A 13,774-nucleotide genomic window follows, 5' to 3' on the forward strand; every position below is an offset into this window, starting at 1 on the left:
AGGTGATTGAGAAAGTAGCAATCATGAGTTTGTACGAAGGATGGAAATCTATGAACATCCTCATCAAGGTCAGGGTCATTAGTGCCCAATGTCTGTCTTACCATCAAGATTTCCTCCTCTTAATGGGTTGATATTCAACATGTGAAGTGCCCAGCTCCACTATAGCATCATATAATAGATGACATCCTCCCAAGCCAAATGCATCCCTTAGATAAAAACAGCTGATGATAGAAGGTTGTGATGTGTTTAAGTGGGAAGTGAAATGGATCTGGAAAGTTAAACCACATCCTGTATGACCTTAGTGGAGGTCTCTATGTTAGGGCCTCCCTAGAAACCAATCTGTCTTGGTTGGGTGCTCTCTTCAGCATATTCAGCATCTCAGGTTTTAAACGAGTAGAGTTTTTTCCAGATGAACATCTTGGGAACAGAGGATATTTGCAAAGTAGCAAGCATAATTTTGCACCATAAAGTCTAAGCTGGTCATAGAGGAAAGTAGACTCCCAGGCTGAAAGTGATCACTTTGGGGTAATGAAAGTTTACACCTGACATATGGAAGGTGATCAGAAGATATCAATGTATAATGTGAGAATGTACAGCTTAGAATAAAGTCAAGAATTTCCTGGAGCTGAACTTTTTATCATCATCATCGTTATTTATGATATTAAAAATACTTTGTGAATGTAGGGAGTTTTAGAATTTATTTTAAAAATTCTCACTTACAAAACCTTCTCACAAGAGCACTGTGAGGTAGATATCATTATTATTTCCATGTTACAAATTAAAAGAAGCAAAGTCTCAAATAGTTACATCACTCCAAAGGTCATTCGTTAAGGAGTGGTGAAGATGAGAATCACATTAATGCTTTCTAATCCCAAGGTAGCTGCTGTTTTCTTCTGAGTTCTCAAACGACCCCACAAAGGTACTTGGAGAAGACTAGTATACAGTTCTTTCTCCTCCTCCATTTTAAAAAATTTTGTAAAATATACATAACATAAAATTTGCCTCTTAACCATTTTTAATTGTACAGTTCAGTGGTATTAAGTACATTGATATTCTTGTGCAACCATTACCATCATCCATCTCTAGAACCCTTTTCATCTTCCAAAACTGAAATGCTGTACCCATTAAATAGTAACTCTCCATTGCCCTCCTTCCCCCAGCTCCTGGCAACCACCATTCTACTTTTTGTCTCTAAGAGTTTGAGGTACCACATATAAGTGGAATTATATAATGATTTATCTTTTTGTTACTGTACAGTCCTTTTTAATTCAAAATAAGAATTCTAGGACTCTTGCAGGTCAAGATAAGCTAAGAAATGTTTTTTGTTTTTTGTTTTTCAGGATTCTTGACTTGCCAAGTGATGTTCTCCCATCACTTCCAGTGACTCATTTGCAGACTTCATGTTTCTCATTCCTGTGGGCTCTGATAGGCTGGAGATCCTGGTTCCTGGGGGCTGGAGTGTGAGGAGGGTTTCCTACAAAAGACACAGTAAGTGACCCACTGAACCTGAAACTATAAACTGCCACCTGGTCACTTAGGGGTTCTCATGCCAAGGGACCAGGAGGCATAGAAAGGAGTACTACAACTGGCAGGGATAATTGATCTGTCCTCTTTCAAGAGGCAATGGAATTGTTGTTACATATGGAAACAGGGAGAATTATGTCTAGAACTCGGATTCACTGGAGTGTTTCTTGGTACTGCCAGGCATGATAATAACTTGATGGACAATTGCAAAAACCAAGGACTGGCAAAGAGCAAAGAACCAAGGCTCCTCAGTGGTGAAGGTCTGGGTCATCCCACCAGATAAGCACCCTAGGCCAGCTGAAGATGAGGCAGAAGTGAGGGAAATCTAGAGCAGACTAGAGAATAAGGAGATGATGAATACTAATTACAGCCTGATTACTAGTTAGTACTTCTCAGCTACCTCTCAAGAAATCTGTGACGGAGTGGGGCTCAGTGTGAGGTATGAGCAGATATGAGAGGTGCAAGGAGTGTTACAGCAGATGCCTTTATTGGCCCCCACCATGTCTCCTTGGTCTACCTCCAATCTCAGCCATTGCCCAGGTGGGTAGTTTTGTATGAGCTCTTATTCAACCTGTGCTGGCAGCTGTTCCATCTTAAGAGTATACTGTATACCTTTGCACTTTCAGGGTCTTCTCTAATGCCATGGCACCCTACTTGGCCCTTGGGTAAGGGTAGCTCAGAAGTGCAGGGGGAGTTAGAGTGCCCCCAGGGACAGCTCTCATCCAAAAGGTGATGATGGGAGCCAGTAGATGAATGCTCCAGATTCCAGTTCTCTGAGTAGTAATTCCAGGGAGGCATTTTCTACCCCTCTCAGAGGATCAGTGATAACAAAGTCTCTATTGCCATTTTTTTCTTTTCTTTTTTCTTATTTTTTTCCTACTTCCTTGGAACAACTCCCCAATAAATGACCTACTTCCAAGTCCTTGAATTCTTCCAGAAAGCAAATGTAGCAGAAAAGTGTTTGCAGAAATGACACTAACATTAGGATCCATCAGAAGATGAACTTGAAGGATAGCTCCCATTAGCATATTTAAGTTTAAGCATGTATCTTTAAAAATGTATGGCTAAATAATCTATCTTTTGGGAAGGATTTTTGCACCAAAACAATTTGACTTCAGTTGTCTTAATACTAATTATTATCATTTGTAGTTGCAGATGGTAAATCTGTACAATTCTTTCATACATTTTTTGGTGACACAATGAAATTTAAAAGCATATCTTTATATGTGACTCAAGATAAGGTGTCTCCTTATCACTTGTTAAGCAACTACTTTTTACTGGGTATTTTTTCATAACTACCATATGAACTGGGTGGACATTACTAACTTCTAGATTTACACCTTATGAAGATAATATGCCTTAGAAAAAGTAAGCTTCTTTCCCAAGATCACACAGCTGTTGAATGGCTCAAACAGGATTTAAATCTAGGAATTTCTGTCTCCAAGGTCCATGTTCTTACTATCATATCTTAAAAGAGGTTATTAGGAAACCCTAAAATGAATTTTCATAATGCCTGGAACAGGTATAATCAGACCTTGTATTTTCTAACATAATCAGAGCAATTATAAAAACAAAATTTTGGATTTGCATAAGAAATAAGAGATCATAAAACAGTTTAATGTTTATCAGGTAGTTGAAGGTATTATAATATTAATAACCAGATATTAGCTAATAAAATTGTATACTAATATGTTTAGTAGCATTAAAATTTTACATAGAGTCACTCAGTGAGATAAAAGAATATTGCAAATATGATAACTAAGATAGAGAAATGGTAAATGTTTGGTAGACTTTCACCCAAAGAAAGTCATAGATCTTGGGCAATAGGCCACCTGGGATTGTCACTCACATTTAAATAATAAAAAAAACTCAACATCTTGCTTTCTGATTATATTTGATTTAAGGAATCAAGTCAAAAGATGGAAACCAGTGAGCAAAAGATAGACTCACCATACTTAAGAATCTAAAATAATCACAAAAATCAACATAAAATTTTCCAATGAGAGAGAGGTATATAGAGTTCGAAAGAAGGTTCTGCCCCAGCTAGAGGAGGCTTCCTTTGAGATAGGAACTTTGAGTGAGATCTCTTTCAGTTATCCACTGTTAGGTAAAAAATTGGCCCAGTTTGGTGGCATGAAACAACCATTTATCTTGCTCATAAGTTCTGGGGGTGATGAATTTGGTCAGGACATAGCAGATATATTTTTTTGTTTCTGCTCCATGGTGTCTGGAGGCTTAAACGGAAGATCCAAAGGCCCAGTGTGTGTATTGGTGGGGGTTCGGGGGTGGGGAGGGTGGGAGGTGGATTCTAAGGCTGGGAATCAGAGCCTTCTAAGTGCTCAGTCACCCAGCTGGCTGTAGCTTGGGACTTCTTTTGGGACTTTTGACCAGAGCACCCACACGTGGCCTCTCCATAAAGCCTGGACTTCCCCACACATAATGGCTGGGTTCTAGTTCCAAGCTTGCTGAGAAAGAGAGAGCTAGACAGAAGCTATATGATGGTGTTGCTTCTACTACATTCTGTTCTCAAGGCAGCCACAAAGGCCAGCCCAGTTTCAAGGGAAGTGGAAATCGAATCTTCCTCTTTATGGAGAAAGGCAAGGTTCTGGGAAAGCTCACAGGGGACAGGAAGTATTGTTATGACCATTTTTTGTGAAAGATAACCTATCACAGATCTGAAGAATGAGTAGAAATTAACTGAGCTAAGGAGTGGGTGTGAGATAGGACGAAGAGGAAGAGCGTTCTAACAGAAGGAAAGAGGACCACAGAGGTCTTGCACACCTGGAGAGAGAAGTGGTACTATTTAATGAGACAGGAAACACCAGTTCTGATGGAAGATCAAGTGTAGAGTTTTGCTTTGAGATGATTTTAAACACTCAAATTCAAATGTCAGTTTGCAGGGCTAGGAACTCAAAGTATTTCATCAGACTATATCAAATAGATTTTCCCATGGTTCAGTCTCCACTTATAAACTGGAAACTCCAATCTTCCTTAAATTACTCTGGCATATCAAAAGTTTCTCATTTAGTCCTTCCTTTAAGCAATAAGTAAATATTGAGCACCATAAGTACCAATTACTGTTCTAAGTACAAGTGATACTGTTGGGAAGAAATCAGAAAACAGTTGTCACCATGCTACAAATTCAAGTTTTGCCTTTTGGAATGTTTTATAATCTTTTCCAAATATTTTTGATCCACATTGGTTGAATCCTTGGATGCAGAGCCTATAGATAAGGAGAGCTGGCTGTATAAATAACTGTAAGTGCTATGAAGAGAAAAGGCAAGGCATATATGGTACTAGAGAGTGACAGGTGGCAGTCATTTTAGACTTTAAAGGGAAGACATCTTTAATGAAATGATCTTTAATAGCGGCCTGCTGGTGGGGATGGTGGGAGAAAGACTATCTTTGACCAACTGAGCTGCTGTATTGGTCCACCTGAGCAGGATTCTGACTTGGAATTGTTCAGTCATGACTCCATAGACAAGAGCTTCATCCTATTGGTTCCTCAGCCAAGCACATACTCCAAATGTCTGATGACTTGATTGAAGTGGAGTGCCAGCATGCAATTACCTGTGGGAAGAATGTTTGAAGCAAAGGGAGGGGCAGTTGTAAAAGCCTAAGTTAGGTGTGCTCTTGATATATTTGAGAAAGAACAAGGTGGCCAGTTTGACTGGAGAGAAAGTGGTAGATGAGGTTGCTGATATATCCAGGGACTAGCTCATGGAGGGCCACTTAGTCATGGCAAGGAAGGTTGACTTTATTTTAAATGCAATAGGAAGCTATCAGCAATTTCAGGTAGAAGAATGACATGATCCTAAATATATTTTAAATGGATCTGTCTGGCTGCTGTGTGAAAACAAGCTAGGAGGGGTTAAGAGTGGGAGCAAGGAAGCTAGGAAGGAGGTTATTGCAGAGATCCAGAAAGAGAAAACAGTGCTTAGATCAGACCGATGGAGGCAGAGATACTGAGAACAATCAGATTTGGGATAGAGTTTGAAGGTGAAGCCTACAAAAAACCCTCTCTCTTCCAGGTCATCCTATAGCATTGCGGTTTCCATCTGCCCTGCCACAGTCACCGCCTGGAATGAGCTGGTTTGATTCACTTCCCAGGCTACTGTGCTCCTATTGCTCACCTGGTCCATAAAATGCCCTCTCCTATCATATCATGTGTTGCCTCACCAAAGTGGAGAGAACATGCTTCCTGCCTCTCTGATGTGACTCACCGTGCTTGATTCCAGCATGTGTGCCTTGTCTCTCTGTTTCTCGAGTGATTATTATTTTTCTTTCCCCATGATGCTTCTTGATCTCTTAAGCAAAGGGACGCTGTTGACCCCATCCCTCTGCTATCCAGGAAGTACTGGATATGTTGTGTTGAGGCACTACCCAATGACAGCCCATTCCCCAAGAGTCCCTGAGGTAGTGGGGGCAACAGAACGTTGAGAATCTGTGTGGTACGGTTATCTTTAAGCTCCGGTACATCAGTTAATGATTTTCACCATTGTAGGAATCTTAGAACTTTAAAAAATGAAACCAGCTTATGGTGAATTGTACAATAAGATTCACTGTCTTATATCCGAAGGCATCATTTTATAATGACGTTCACTTATTTAATACTTAAATATTTACTTGCCTTTGTGCTTTATCCTGAAAATTGTCTTTTAAATCTGTAAAATGCCTCAAGCTTTTTTGGAATCAAGAAAGGAGTCCAATATTAAATGAACAAATGAATGAATATTTAAGTAAATAAAATACTTCGTCTTAGCCTAAAATGAAGACCTAGAAAAAAGAAACAATTATTTACCTTACAGAGGAAAGCTTCATGAGGCATCTTAAAGCTTATTTTCATGTGTATGAAAGGGAATGATGAACAAATATTGAACTTCTTTAAATATAGGACCTCAGAAAATGATCTTCGGTATTTTTTTCAAATTGAAATATATTTGACATATAACACTGTGTAAATTTAAAGCATACATGTTAATTTGATACATTTATATATTATAATGTGATTGCCATAGTAGTGATAATTAGCACCTGTATGACCTTGAGTATATATCATAAATACCCAAGAATAGAAGATGTATTTATTAGGAAGAATTTCTATACAAAGACAACTGTGAAATATTGGGAAGAATTAATGAAGGTAGTTGTGACTGGGACTTTTTAGATGATTCTTTAAAGTAACTTGTTTTCTTCTGCATGAGACTACTTGCAATTCTACGTGGAAAAGAAGATAGAATAGATGGGTTAAATAAAAATAATTTTTACAAATAAAAGATACAATTAAAATGTGACTTTCCAATAAATTTATTTTTGGAAAAAATTTTAAATGTAACATGTAGTTTTAAAATGTTTTAACGATAAAACTTTTGGTTATATAATGCATTGCATTTCATTTGAAGCAATTTTAAATGGGATATTTAAAGGAATAAAATCATAAACTATGGGCAAAACACAACAGCAAGTCAAATTTATGATTCCTTTTTCTTGTTTTTGTCTCTACAGTCAGTGTGACGACTAGTGCTCTAATTGATTGTTAGAATTGCCAGACTAGATTCAACCATTCACTTAAACCAGAATACATATTAGGGTTAAGGATGAATAATTCAAGAAATATTTTGGGGGAGCTCTTTTCACATTGCAACTCTAATCAGCAGATGGAATTTAATAGCACCTGGATTAGGCAGAAACTGAGGTAAAAATTTCTTCCTCTCTACCTACAAAAAAATGTTCTCATTTGCACTAGGAAATTTTAAAGGGAGAAATCATTCAGATTATATTTTCTGAGTACACAGAAGGTATAGCAAGTTACTTGAGAGCCTCCCACATGAGAGAAAAGATATATGCTTTTGAATGCTTTTATGCTTTTGAATTCACAGCAAAATGTACTCTATTGGGCTACTAGTCAAAGAGGCTTATCTGTGTTGCTTGTCACTTAATACACACGGATTCTCACATACACCCATACGCACCTACTGTTACTGCTGCTCTCCAAAATTCAGTTTTAAATTTCCACCAAGGGAATTTCCAGCCAGGCACTATTCACTTGCCTTTCACCTCCTGTTCTCTCTCCTCCCTTCCGATTGACTGGCCTTCAGTATGTCACACTGTTGATTGATAACTTCTTGAAATAACCTCTATTTCCATAACTTCCTGGGGGACCATAAAGATTTAGTCCTGTAATACTCTGAATTTTTTTAAAAATTAGCCTAGGGTAAAATTATGATGATATTTTCTGGATCTTGTGGTATTTGTAGTTTGTATCACTTTTAAAAACTTGTAACTTGTTTTGACTTTCTCAGTCTAACCCTCTGATTCTAAGAGCAATAGGAATTTAATAGCATGTAAATTCAGCTGTTTTAGATGGTCAGTGAATTAATAGTAAAAGGAGGAGAAAGAACGAATCCTATCCCTTGTTTCTCATGGTGACCGCAGAATTTTTTGTTTTTTTTAGTTTTATGTTTCACACATAACAATAACACAGTTTAAATTAACTTCTGTTTTGTTAACCCAGTATTGTTTGTTATAGGATAAAAATAGTAAAACCAAGAAAGCTGTGTTGTTTTGATTAAAGAACTTAGTTTGGTTTTGGTGATGGTGATCGTAAACCTACTGATTTGCTGCATAAAACTTTTTTTTTTTTTGATAGGGGTACTAGCTTTATTATCTTTGGGGGGCCTGGAAGGGTTGGGTTCTGAGGAGCAATGGGGACAGGAGTTACGGGGGAGCTGTATGGCCATGGCCTTAGGTGGTGGGCATCTGGGGTGACTCAGCCTACAAGTGCCCGTTGGCGTCACCAGTATAGCCACTGGGGGCGGTGGGCACTGGTCCTTTCTTGCAAGGCACAGGTGGCAGGCACAAGCCCAACTCGCTTGAGGCCAGGGCACTCCATCTTGCGCTCCAGAAGCTTGTGGTTCTGCGGCCGGAGTCCCACGCAGGCCGTAAGGATGTTGTTCTCCGTGCAGCTGCGGGGGCAGAAGGACACGCTGACCACCTGGCTGCCTGGCGGCACAAGTGGCACCTGGAAGAGGAAGCCAAGTTGAGCAGCCACAGCACGGGGTGGAAGCTCTGCGGCTCTGGGTCGACGTCGGTGCAGAAGCTCACGCGCTGGCACAGTTCTGTCAGCAGCGCCAGGTCCAGCATGATGGGCGCGGCCAGGAGCGAGTCCTCGCACGTGTTGAGCAGCACCAGCGTGCTGGTACCGCCCAGCATCAGCTCTGATGTGCTCATGCAGGGCACGCTTGCTGTCGCCCACGTATGGCACATACTTGATGACCACACAGTGACCGGGCTCCACGACCTGCTAGTAGAGCGCTGGGTTGCTGCGCCCTGTGTCGTCCACCACGCTGCTCTTGGACAGCTCCTTGGAGCGGAACTGCGGCGGGGTCGACAGGTTCTGCCGGTCATTGCTGCCCAAGTGGTTGTACCTCACGATGGACGTGGTCTCGTGGCCAGAGCAGATAAGCAAATCCACGAGCACGGACTTGACCTTGGTCTGGCCCGATCTGAAGTCGTCTCCACCCACAAAGAGGCTGCACTGCCACTTGAACTCGAGGGCACCAGGCACCAGCGTGGTCAGTGGGGACCCACCGAGGAAGGAGCAGCCCTCCAAGACGCTGGCCACCGCAAAGAGCGTGGAGGGTGACACTTGCAGGCCCAGCTGGATGGTGCGCAGCAGGTTCTCAGAGGTGTCACTGAGGCCCGGGGTCACTTCGGAGAAGTGCTCGGTATTCGCTGTCTTCCGCCTGATGACTTCAGCCAGCCCAGCGCCGGACTGGAAGCCGCAGAAGTCGGTACAGATCCGCTGCAGCTGCTGTGCGCGCGTGCCCAGGATGACGTAGTCGGCCCGCGCGCTCTGGTTAGTTAGCCGCGAGGAACTCTGGGAGGTAGACGGCGGGCCGCGGGAGCAGGGCCTCCAGGTGCGGCCGCGGTTTTTCCTGTGGCTCCTGTGTGCACTGCATCGCCTCCGCCAGGTTCAGAGACGATTATGGCCCAGCCGTCGAATACGAGGTCGTCGGGCGCCACCATGGGCAGCAGCGAGCTGAAGGGCACGAATACCTCCTGGCCTTCGTTGACCAGGCCCAGGTTAACGGGGCCGCCTGCGTCAGCGAGGCGCTGTAGTTGGCCTCCTTGTGGCAGGTGCGCGTGGGCCAGGACAGGCGCAGTCGGTGCGCCAGCACTGCAGCGGTCAGTCTGGAGCCGTTGTTCCCGCCCCAGCCCAGGAGCACGACCGCGAGCCCGGGCATCTGCCGGGCGGTCCGGAAGGTGAAGCGTGGACCTGGGGTGCATCTTGAGGATGGCGGCTTCGCGGCTGATGCACGTCATCCGGTGCTTACTGCACCTCGCTGGCCTCGGACTATAGACCGTGTTGGACTCTCGACCACAAACTCGGTGGCGGCCTCCATCGCGACGAGCGGCGCGGAGTCAGCTGGGACAGCGGCGGACAGCTAAGTAAAACTTCAGAAAACTTTTAATAGAGCTATAAAGTGAGTCATAAAATAAATTTTTATTTAAAAAGATATCACATAACAGTTTAAATTCAACTTGTTTTGAATCAAACATATCCTCATAGACTGAAGACTCTATGAAAATATTTATCTGATTGGGCATTTCAATGAGAACTAGTCCCTTTGTTTTATGGTAGCTGAGGTCCTGACTGACATCACCTGTAAAATAGTGAAGGGATGACTTAATTCCTTTTATTTCATAATGATTTAATTTCTAGAAGCCCACATAACCTTACAATCAATTATTTTATTGTCAGTATTTAATGGAAAATCTTAGATGGTATGACTGGGATGTAGAATCAAAGAGTATATGTTGACAAAAGTTTTAAAACTAAATTGTTTGCATATTTATTTACTCTATGAAGTCTTTTAAACACTAGATGGCGCTAAAAATATATCATGATAAATTTTATTCATCAAGAGGTTATATTAATTTTATGACCTCGTAAGTTGGTGCATTCTTTCTTTATATTTTTTAAACATTTAAAACAACTTAAGTGCTGCTAGTGTAATTGATTATTGAAATAGGTAATAAAATCACCAAACTGTAGAAATACAGAATTTGTAATTAAAATTATTCAAAGTGTTATTTTGGTGGCCCACAGATATTGCCTTACGCAGGCTTTCTCATCATATAAGGTTCCTCTCCTCTAAATTCACTAAGAGGAAGAAATACTTTGCAAATGGACATAATGAATAGGTTCATGAACTATTTGATAATCTGATTAATGATGAGGCGTGACGTATGAACACATTGATAAAAGATTTAAATTCTTTTTTTTTTAAAACAAAGGAAAGCTTTATTTATTTTTTTAAGAGATTGGAGTTTATTTATTTATTTTATTTATTTATTTTTGGCTGTGTTGGGTCTTCGTTTCTGTGTGAGGGCTTTCTCTAGTTGTGGCAAGCAGGGGCCACTCGTCATCGCGGTGCGTGGGCCTCTCACTATCGCGGCCTCTCTTGTTGCGGAGCACAGGCTCCAGACGCGCAGGCTCAGTAGTTGTGGCTCACGGGCCCAGTTGCTCCGCGGCATGTGGGATCTTACCAGACCAGGGCTCGAACCCGTGTCCCCTGCATTGGCAGGCAGATTCTCAACCACTGCGCCACCAGGGAAGCCCCAAGATTTAAATTCTTGACACGTGATACTTTCTCCAACAAAGATAACATAAAACTAATGATATGCCACTACATAAGGACATCAGTGATTCATGATTGATTTGTCGTCAGTTCAAGGAATATTTACAATTAGTGCACAGAATGCTTTGAAATGACCCGCAATGTCACACAATTTAAAGGGTTTCCTCAATTTGACAGTAGTCCTAAAATTTTACCCATTATTAATAGATATTTTGTGAAGTTGAAAGAAACTTTTATATACTATTGCTGGTAAACACATTATGATCAGCTGTGCTAGAGGAAAGCCTGAGTTATCTTCCTTGTCCTATGGAGATAGGATTGAAGAGTGTAGCCAGTCCCTGGAGAGAGGTGTGTTAGATAGTAACATAATTCAAATGTTGCATAGTGTCTGGATCTTGTGATATGTGTGGTATTTGCTGCTTTTAAAAGTTTCTCATTTGTTGTGACTTCTTTTCTCATTACAAATACATATTCATTTTTGTATGTAATTTTATATTCTTTTTCTTAAATAGGGCTCAAAAAACTGTATAAGCTTCAGATTGCACAAATTATTCGTTTTTATTCCATAGTCTATGCTTTTTTTTTCACTATTGGACTTTTGTTTATGTTGTTTTCTTTGTTTTTTAATGCCCTTTCTCTCAGTATTGCCTTTCTAATTTCTACTTGCCTAGGTCTACAAGACCTGGTACATATATCATATTTCCTTCATGAAAAGGGCTCTGATCTCTTTCCCAAAACTCCGCACTTCAAGTCAGTCAAGAGTAATTTCTCCCTCATCTAGAACAATGTATTTTTATTTCTTTTGTGACCCATTTCTTTGTATATCTTGTATTATATATATTTATGAATGTGTTATTTTCCCCTATTGGGGTCTTAACTTCCTGATGAAAGAGTCTCAGTCTTACCCATATTTGCATCCCATGTAGTACCTAGCACAGTAATTTATATATTATAGGCAACCCACAAATATGTGTAAAATAAATTAATGAGGGCATGAACATTGTTTGACCTGAGGGTCACAGCATATGTTCTTCTCTGCCTGTTTATTTGAACTCTGAATATTTTAGTCTTAGGTGTATGCTTATATTTAAAATACAATATGCATCAACCAGACTCTTGGAGAAAATAAAGGAGCGTATTCTACATTTACAAGAAATCGTGGTCCTATCTCGATATAGGCAACATTACAATACCATAGATCCCTCTTCCAGCATATATTTAGTCTACATTAGGAGGCATCAAACTATAGCCCATGGGCTAAATCCAACCAGTTGCCTGTTTTTGTAAGTAAAGTTTTATTGAAACACAGCTTATTCATTTTTATCATGTCTGTGGTTGTTTTCAAGCCACAAAAACAAAGTTGAGTAGTTTCGACAGAGACTGTTATAGTTTGCAAAGCCTAAAATCTTTACCATCTGGTACTTTATTTATTTATTTATTTTTTAACATCTTTATTGGAGTTATAGTTGCTTTACAATGGTATGTTAGTTTCTGCTGTATAACAAAGTGAATCAGCTATACATAAACATATATCCTCATATCTCCTCCCTCTTGCATCTCCCTCCCACCCTCCCTATCCCACACCTCTAGGTGGACACAAAGCACCGAGCTGATCTCCCTGTGCTATGTGGCTGCTTCCCACTAGCTATCTATTTTGCATTTGGCAGTGTATATATATGTCCATGCCACTCTATCACTTTGACCCAGCTTAGCCTTCCTCTTCCCCGTGTCCTCAAGTCCATTCTCTATGTCTACGTTTTTATTCTTGTCCTGACCCTAGGTTCTTCAGAACCATTTTTCTTTTTTTTTTTTTTTAGATTCCATATATATGTGTTAGCATATGGTATTTGTTTTTCTCTTTCTGACTTATTTCACTCTGTATGAAGACTCTGGGTCCAACCACCTCATTACAGATAACTCAATTTTGTTTCTTTTTATGGCTGAGTAATATTCCATTGTATGTATGTGCCACATCTTCTTTATCCATTCATCTGTCGTTGGACACTTAGGTTGCTTCCATGTGCTGGCTATTGTAAATAGAGCTGCAATGAACACTGTGGTACATGACTCTTTTTGAATTATGGTCTTCTCAGGGTATATGCCCAGTAGTGGGATTGCTGGGTCATATGGTAGTTCTATTTTTAGTTTTTTAAGGAACCTGCATACTGTTCTCCATAGTGGCTGTATCAATTTACATTCCCACCAACAGTGCAAGAGGGTACCCTTTTCTTCACACCCTCCCCAGCATTTATTGTTTGTAGATTTTTTGATGATGGCCATTCTGACTGGTGTGAGGTGATACCTCATTGTAGTTTTGATTGGCATTTCTCTAATGATTAGTGATGTTGAGCATCCTTTCATGTGTTTGTTGGAAATCTGTATATCTTCATTGGAGAAATGTCTGTTTAGGTCTTCTGCCCATTTTTGGATTGGGTTGTTTGTTTTTTTGATATTGAGCTGCATGAGCTGCTTGTATATTTTGGAGATTAATCCTTTGGCAGTTCCTTCGTTTGCAAATATTTTCTCCCATTCTGAGGGTTGTCTTTTCGTCTTGTTTATGGTTTCCTTTGCTGTGCAAAAGCTTTTAAGTTTCATTAGGTCCCATT

The 13,774-nt window shown here is 40.5% G+C and overlaps 1 pseudogene across 1 annotated transcript; it reads right to left on the minus strand.

Annotated features, from left to right (window-relative positions):
• Nucleotides 1–7,366: 7,366 nt before the first annotated feature.
• LOC309635236 (inositol-3-phosphate synthase 1 pseudogene) lies at nt 7,367–11,535 on the minus strand (annotated as a pseudogene). The gene has a single exon. The product of its transcript is annotated as an inositol-3-phosphate synthase 1 pseudogene (transcript).
• Nucleotides 11,536–13,774: the final 2,239 nt, after the last annotated feature.

Source organism: Balaenoptera borealis (genome assembly GCF_965194805.1).
Source record: "Balaenoptera borealis genome assembly, chromosome: 9".
NCBI classification, from domain to species: domain Eukaryota; kingdom Metazoa; phylum Chordata; class Mammalia; order Artiodactyla; family Balaenopteridae; genus Balaenoptera; species Balaenoptera borealis.